Below are 9,051 nucleotides of genomic sequence, written 5' to 3' on the forward strand. Positions count from 1 at the left end.
CCTTTACAGCTTCATCTTGTGCTTCTCGAATTCGTTCTAGCAAGCTCGAAGTCACAACCAGTTGCATCGATCGGACCCGTATCAGGGTATAATCTGTCTTGCGGCTCAGCGCATCGGCCACTACATTAGCCTTTCCTGGGTGATAACGTATTTCGCAATCGTAATCCTTCACCGTTTCCAGCCATCGCCTTTGTCGCATATTTAACTCCTTCTGATCGAAGAAGTATTTCAAACTCTTGTGGTCGGTGAATATGGTGCACTTTACTCCATACAAGTAGTGCCTCCATATTTTTAATGCAAACACTACCGCCGCCAATTCGAGATCGTGTGTGGGATATTTCTGTTCGTGTATCTTTAATTGCCTCGAGGCATAGGCTATCACCTTGCCCCGTTGCATCAATACACAGCCGAGTCCCGATAATGAAGCATCCGAATAAACCTCCATGTCTTCAACTCCGTCCGGTAGTATCAATATCGGGGCTTGAGTTAGTCTTTCTTTTAACGTTTGAAACGCCTTCTCTTGATCAACTCCCCAGATGAATCTTTCTTTCTTTCGGGTCAGCTTTGTTAGTGGTGACACGATCTTGGAGAAATCTTGAATAAATCTCCTATAGTACCCCGCAAGTCCCAAAAAGCTTCTAATTTCAGAAGGGTTCTTTGGGGGATTCCATTTTGACACCGCCTCAATCTTTGACGGATCCACCAGTACTCTGTCGGCACTTATAATGTGGCCAAGAAATTGTACCTCTCGTAACCAAAAGGCACATTTAGAGAATTTTGCGTATAGCTTTTCTCGTCAAAGGGTTTCTAACACTTCTTGTAGGTGATGTACGTGTTCAGCTTCACTTTTCGAATATACCAATATATCATCGATAAACACGATGACCGACTTATCCAGCATTGGTTTGCAAACCCGGTTCATGAGGTCCATGAAAGCCGCGGGTGCGTTTGTTAGCCCGAATGACATCACGAGGAATTCGTAATGTCCGTATCTCGTGCGGAAAGCCGTTTTCGGCACATCTTCTTCTTTGACCTTTAATTGATGATACCCCGATCTAAGGTCAATTTTAGAAAACCAGCTCGCACCTTGTAGTTGGTCGAATAAATCGTCTATCCTCGGGAGCGGGTATCGGTTCTTTACCGTGAGTTTATTTAACTCCCGGTAATCGATACACATACGCATACTCCCATCTTTCTTTCTCACGAACAATACCGGTGCGCCCCAAGGAGACACACTCGGCCATATGAATCCCTTGTCGAGCAGGTCTTGGATTTGGGACATCAATTCTTGTAATTCTGACGGCGCAAGTCGGTACGGGGCTTTTGCTACGGGTTTCGCGCCCGGAATCAATTCGATCCCGAACTCTACTTCCCGTTCGGGCGGTATCCCCGGTAAATCTTCCGGAAAAACATCCTCATAATCTCGTACTACCGGTACATCTCCAATCTTTCGTGATTCTTTTTCGGGTTCATTAGCGTATATCATAAATGCCTTGCATCCTTGCTTCATTAGCTTGTTAGCTTTCAACATTGAGCATACTATGGGATTGCCTCCTTTTTCACCATAGATGGTGACGTGTTTCCCGCTCGGAGATGTCAGTTTTATCTCTTTACGGAAGCACACGACCTTTGCATGGTGTCGAGATAGCCAATCCATCCCAACGACGACTTGAAATTCTCCCATCGACATCGGGATTAGATTTATCAAATATTCTTCATCGTCAATGCTCAATTTGCAATTTTCACATACATCGCAAACAATAAAACTTTTATTATTACCTATCTCTACTTCTAAGGGCACAGGTAATTTAGTTAGAACAAATGAAGGATGTCGAATAAATCCATATGAAACAAAGGATTTATTCGCACCCGTATCAAATAACACACGTGCAGGAATCGAGTTTACAGTAAATATACCTGAGACCACATCAGGTTCAATCTTTGCTTCAGCGGCTGTTAGTTGAAAAGACCTTGCCTTGGCTTTAGGGGCTTCACCCTTCGGTTCCGGCCCATCCTTCTTTTCAACCAATTCCGGGCATTCAGACTTCTTATGACCCGTTCGATAACAATTATAACAAACCGTCACCTTCTCTGGGCACGATATGGCTATATGTCCCGTTTTCTTGCATATAGGACAAGGCTTATCCTTGTAACGACATTCGCCCTTATGACCCTTCCCGCAAATTCTGCAACTTGGTGACCCGCCTTTTGTATCAGATTTCCTTGCGCTCTCATTTGTTCGTGCCTTCTTAGTAGGGCTCGGATTTACATCATGTGCTCTCCGTTCACCCCTTTCGATACTCTTTTTCAGCTCTATTTCCCTCTCCCGAGCAGCATTTATAATCTCGGTAAGGGTCTCGTATTTGGAAGGGGTGATAAACTCCCTATACTCGGCACTCAACATGTTATGATAGTAGTATATCTTTTGTTCTTCGTTTGTCACAAGATCGTCACAAAACTTCATTTTGTCCATAAACGTTGCCGTGATCTTGTCTATGGTCTCGTTTTTGTGCCTGAGCTGCATGAACTCTTCCTTGATTTTATTCATAACCGCCTTGGGGCTATGATGCTTCAGAAATGGCGTCTTGAATTCATCCCAAGTCATGACCTTAACAGCTTCAATACCGATCTCTCTCTTCTTGTTATCCCACCAATCTTTTTCTTGATTTCTTAGTTGACCCGTACCATAGGCTACATAGTCATTTACATCACAATGGGTTCTCTCGAATACCCCTTCGATATCACTTAGCCATCTTTGGCACACTATTGGGTCAACCTCCCCATTGTATACGGTGGTTTACAAGCCATGAATTCCTTGTATGAACAAGGTTTCCGTCCTCCATGTTTTTCCTTTTCAAGTTTTGAGTCGTCTTCTAATTTCTTGATTCTATCTTCTACCATTGATAGAACTGTGTTTTGAATTCTATCAATGAAGCCTGTCAGACTGTTTTCGATTTCCTTTCCAACCTCTTCGGCAATCGCCTCCCTCACTTGTTCGGTGACTCTTGGCACCGCATCATCATTACCTTTATCAGCCATCTCTATTTCTGAAATGTTTACACAAGTTGTTAAAACATTCCATTTATAACACATGATGTTCTTGTTTGATTCAATCAAGTTCATAACTTGATTTAATTGCTCTTGCTTTATTTCAATCAAGTCCACGACTTGATTTGATCGTTCTTGCTTTTGATTCAATCAAGTTCACAACTTGATTTGATCGTTCTTGCTTTTGATTCAATCAAGTTCACAACTTGATTTTATCGTTCTTGCTTTTGATTTCTTGTATTTAAATGGGCTTACTTGCTCTTTTCATGCATATTTGTTCATTTCTCATTCTTTACGTAATATAAAATTTATTAACAGAAATTAGTTCTTACCGGATGGTCGATCAAGCTTGAACCGAACACTTATTGACAACCTGTGGCTCTGATTACCAACTTGTTACACCCTTAAATTTATACTAGAATTAATAGCTATTTTATAGCAAAGATGGTAGATTAACATAAGTTTCAAAATATTACACACCTTAGTCTACTAAGACTAAGGTAGAACGAAATTAAGTCGTTTAAGAAATTGTTTACAACAAAAGAACAACAAATTAACAAGTTCAAAACATAGCGGAAGCTTCGAAGTGGAGTGTTCGGTTCATCATCAAGTCGCTTGATCGCCATCCATGTGACCACCTAATTACCTATGAATCAACAAATAAGTCATTAGCTATGACGTTTATGAATGATAAGATTTCAAGGTTTAACATCACTTTGAAACAACAAAAATATATATAAGTTTTCCAGGCTCCACCGTAATTTACGGTGCCACCGTAAATTACGGTGAGTGCTGGAAATTCTTGGATCCACCGTAACACAGTAGAAAACCACCGTAAAACATTGGTTTCTACCGTAATTTACGGTGACACCGTAAATTACGGTAGCACCTGGGAATTCATGTTTTTGTTTGGTTTGAGCATTTCAACCAAAATCCCAACTCTCGGGTTTCAACATTCTGCATTATCAATGTAGTAAAAGTCTGATATTTCTAGTACGTCATAATATAACCACTACATACATCAATTTATCATGATTGGAATGTAGATCATGTTTTACTTGATTATTTGACCCGTTTTACTTAATTCGTTATTCAAACAAGTATTCAATACAACAATGCGTTCGCTTCAATTCAAAATAACTAGAAACTTTGATAATCAACTACAATGATCTAATTTCACATAATGTAACGAGTCATGTTACATACCTTGGCGCACGCCCTTCAAACGAGAATCACCACCGGTTTGTCCGCTCGACGTCCCGGTATCTTGTCCTATAGAGTTCATTTACAAGACATGTTTAGAACCCTCTTAGACATCATTTCGCATAATATACCGAAACATCTTAATTAGGCGTTAAAGCTTCAAATTTCTATTTGTCAGCCTTCTTTGAGGCGTTTCTACAAACATCAAGAGGGCAGAATTTCTATATTATTCATATTCATGTTTATGGATTGCTTAGTAGTTAACTTAACTTCAATTAAGCCATCATATATCATGTAAACATCACATCTTTTCTGGAACTATCTTCTAAGGTCGAATTTTACTAGAATAACCACTAAGAACCCTAGAATTCATCATCATCTTGTAAAACCCACAACCCACCTTCAAGGTGTTCATGGAGTTTTCTGAATTTGGTCATGATTTCACATGTAATTGGTTGAGTCTAACCTCTAAACACCAAATCGATTCTAAACTAACCAAATAACACTCATGCAACATCAATTTTTCCAGATTTCACAACATCATGAGAAATTCAAGTTAAGGGATTTCACTAATTTTACATACCTTACAATCCTCTTGTGATGAGGATTATGATTCTAGGCTCAATTCTTGATTTTTACTTGGATTAATCCTTCAATTTGCAAGATTCTTGAGATTTTAGGGTTTGGATTTTCTCCTGGTCGCCCCTCTCTCTCTCTGTTCGATCGATGCCCACCCAAGATGGGTGAGTTTTGTGTTTTGTTCACTAATTAGTATTCAACTTTCAATTTTGACAAGTTCAGTCCCTTAGCTACCATTTTCTCTAAGTTAAGTGTTTTAACCATATTATAAGTTTATTTCAAGACTATTTTTTTTTAACTAGGTTAAGTTCCTAGTTGGTAAATTCTTGTTTATTAATTTCTTTGAATTTTCTAATATGAGGGTTTATATTTTCGGGTGTTACAGAATCAGATGTGAGTGATCAGGATACATCACTTGATAAGATGAAGGGATTAGAAATTCCAATTCAGAATTACATTCTGTGTGATCCTCTGACGGGTGGTCCATTGGACAACCCTTAAGCGTGCTAAAAGATGAAATAATCCTCCACTTAATCGTGTAATTATCTTGAATTAGATAACTACGGTGCTTATGTTTCAGGTGCGGTTCAGGAGCTAAAAGACGGATTAAATGCAGCTTTGGAGGCTTTGGTGATGAACGGGTCGAGCGTGGAATAAGAGACAAAACAAAGAAGACAAGTCAGCTCACCACCGTAAATTACGGTTACGGTCCTACCGTAATTTACGGTGGACCTGGATTTTATCTTTTCCTCCACCGTAACACAGACTATTTATACCGTAACATATTTAAGTCCACCGTAAATTATGGTGGAGCCGTAATTTACGGTGGCAGCTGCGATCCAAAGTGTAATTGCCCTCATTAAGTCAGTTTTTGTGTGTCTTTTTCATTATTCCTCATCATTGGATGGTTTTGGATCATCTTGGGGGCGAATTTTGGCTACTTGCTTGGTTTTGAACAATTTTCTATCATCCGGTTTGTATTTTCGATTCGTATGAACATTGGTTTGATTATGATGATGATTCACCAAGCCATGTCCGGCTAAACTCTTCGGTGATCATCTTAGGTGAATGTTTCTTGAACTTTTGTGTGTTTTAATTCTGAATTTCTAGAATGATAACTTGCGTTGCTTGAATATCATGGTGTATGTTTGATTGCTTGTAACTTGTTAATCGATACTAAAATTTCTAGTCTTAATCGTACGTTCTTGGTGCCGTTGGCAATCGAGATATCACGGGAAGGGTTAGGGTTGGCTATTGATTAATTGGTCATCGGGAAACAACCTCGCGTTTATATAATCCGAGTACTTTGTCCCCTTTTATCACTTCAATCATCTATACACGAGTTATGTCTATGTAACTCTTTCTAGTTGGAATTACACACAATTGTTTAAAGAAACTGAAACCTAAGGTGATCATTGTTCTCTCCTAATTTGTTTTACAACCGACATTTGATTTGAATTAGTTTTTAATTTAGATTTCTAAAACAACAATCCAAACTCTTGAATTTTAATTTCTGCAATTTAGTTTAATATTAGTGTAAGTACAAAGCTATACAATCGACACATCTTCCACATACTCCCTGAGTTCGATACCCTCTTACCACTATCTATAGTTGTTTGGGGATTAAATTTGCGTGACCCACGACATCACGTCAAATTTTGGCGCCACTGCCGGGGAGTAGTGCGCAACGTGTGTTAGTTTAATAGTTTTGTTTGTTATTTTCGGGTTTACGCTGGTTGTGTTTTAGTGTGCAGGTACTTCAGGTGTATGCATACTAGAGGCTCTCACAGGTCATCACCGCTATCGTTTGATCCGGAAATTGAAAGAACGCTACGACAAAACAGAGTTTTAGTGCGAGAAAACAAAATCATTGGTTCACCCACTTCACCCATCACACCGAGAAACATCATGGCTGATTCTCAAATTCCACCTACAACGGGTCAATCATCCTCACCCTTCATACCTACTTCCACCCAACCATCACCAAACACCACGTTACCTAACACCACCGCCGAATTTACACCATCCAATGTCACCCAACCAATCACCACTCAAACTGAGCCTACCATCACCTACAATCCATGCACCACAATCCCACCATTATCTCACTTCTTTCCCCCAACTACGGGTCAATCAACATCCACTTTCACAATTGCACCGAATTCAACTATTGTGCATACTACTTCATCCTTTAGACCACAACAATCGGGTTTTCAGTATTCAACCATCCCATTTGGGCTAACTTCGGGAATTCAAGGAGATGGTTATGATGAGGGATTTGAAGATTTCGAGGGGTATGATGATGATGGGTATGGTTATGGAGGTTATGGTGATCAAGGGGAGTTTGGGTATGTGCAAAGTCAATCTCAAGGGATGGCAAGTGTTGGTGGAATGCAACAACAACAACTTATACCACAACACATTCGGCCAAGACCACAAGGGCAAGTACCAAGGCCAAATGGTCCTATTATTCCGAGAGGTAGGTATGGTGTACCAAGGAGACACCTTAGAGAAAATGTGAGGGGCATTGAAGCACATTTTCGGCCGGTAATCACGCAAAACCCTTCACCGGTAGTCATTCCTCATAATGATCAAGGGCGAACATTTGAAGTACGAACCAACTCATTGCAAAGTTTACCGAAGTACAAGGGGTTGGCAACAGAAGAGCCTTACTTTCATTTAGAGGCTTATGACTCGATTTGCAACACTCTTGGGAGTCAAGGGTTTTCGGCCGACGATATTAAATTGGTTTTGTTCCAATTTTCCTTGGAAGAGAAGGCGAAAAAATGGTTCTACACGTTACGTTCGGCATCCATATATACATGGGGGGAGATGCAACAAACTTTCTTGGATGAGTTCTACACCGCCCAAAAGACCAACGATGCAAGGAAGGGGTTGAGAAGCTTCCAACAACAACATGGTGAGATGTTTCATGAGGCATTCGAGCGTTTCAATATGATGATTAAAAACTGCCCTCATCATGGAATTGAATTGTGGGAGTTGATGAATGCCTTTCACGAGGGGTTGAGTGCCAAAGATGCACGTGATTTGATGTCTATCACCGGTGGGACTTTTGGAACAAACTATGAGAACGATGATTGGGAGTTCTTGGAAAGCATGGCAACTACATCAAAAAGGAAAGCTCAAGCTTCAAGAAGAGCCCGACCGACCACTATCCGACCTCAAGTGCACGCCATAGATGATGGTAATGTTCAAACCACTAACCAAATATATGATGTTTGTGCTTTGTGTAATGAAATAGGTCATGCGGCTGAAAATTGCCAAGGGATGTTGGAAGGGCAATACGAGGAAGTCCATGCGGTTCAAGGTCAAGGTCAAGGTCAAGGAGGAGGTGGTAGGAACTACAACAACATGAATTCTAATACCTACCACCCCGGGTTGAGGAACCACCCGAATTTTAGATATGGGAACCCTTCAAATCAAGCAAACCCAAATTTTCAAGGTAGCCAAGGTAACTTTGGTTCACGCCAATCTTACAATAACCAAAGTGGGTACCGAGGCGGAAATAACCAAGGTTATCAAAAGCAATACCAAACGGGTCAAGAACAAGGGGGGTCTTCGGGTGGAAATGAGGTGATGGAGATGCTAAAGAGCATGCAAATGGAGATGCAAAAACGGAACCAACTTGGCGAAGTGCGAATGCAAAAGGATGAGGTTCGTGATAAAAGCATCCAATCACTAACAACCCAAATGGGTCAGTTAGCAACCGATGTGGCGGAATTGAAAAAAGGTAAGGGTCAACTTCCAAGCGACACTAAGGTAAACCCTTCACACGGTTCGTCACGAGGTAATGTTAATATTAATCATGTTAGTGTATTAAGAAGTGGGAAAGAATTTAAAGCCAATTTGTCACCCGAATTGGTTGAGGGGGTAGTTGAGGATGTCATGGGAATTGAAAGTGATGATGAAATTTCACCGGTTAAACCAAAAGAAACAATCGTTAAAAAACCGGGTTTGGGTGAAAATGAAAAGAATGAAAAAGTTGAGGGTGAACCGAGTCAAGTCCCGTTTCCATCGGCCTTACTTGACCCAGAAAGAAAAATTTTATTGTGTCGAGAGGTCCTCAAAAGGAGGAGATGTGGGACACGTTTAAACAAGTAAAAATAAATCTCCCACTCCTCGATGCAATAAAACAAGTCCCCGCTTATGCAAAATTCTTAAAAGAATTATGTACACAAAAAAGGCAAAACAAGAAGAAAG

General features: G+C 40.4%; 1 long non-coding RNA gene and 1 other non-coding gene across 2 annotated transcripts; both read right to left on the reverse strand.

Moving 5' to 3' along the window:
- Positions 1–3,492: 3,492 nt before the first annotated feature.
- LOC110921060 lies at positions 3,493–4,933 on the reverse strand. The gene is made up of 3 exons (XR_002582140.2): positions 4,835–4,933; positions 4,255–4,320; positions 3,493–3,694 (listed from the first exon to the last, which is right to left on the reverse strand). It is a non-coding gene; the product is annotated as an uncharacterized LOC110921060 (long non-coding RNA).
- A 2,778-nt stretch (positions 4,934–7,711) lies between these two features.
- LOC118489383 lies at positions 7,712–7,817 on the reverse strand. The gene has a single exon (XR_004887402.1). It is a non-coding gene; the product is annotated as a small nucleolar RNA R71 (small nucleolar RNA).
- Between the last annotated feature and the right edge of the window lie 1,234 nt (positions 7,818–9,051).

This window comes from Helianthus annuus, chromosome 17, assembly GCF_002127325.2.
Source record: "Helianthus annuus cultivar XRQ/B chromosome 17, HanXRQr2.0-SUNRISE, whole genome shotgun sequence".
Classification (NCBI taxonomy): domain Eukaryota; kingdom Viridiplantae; phylum Streptophyta; class Magnoliopsida; order Asterales; family Asteraceae; genus Helianthus; species Helianthus annuus.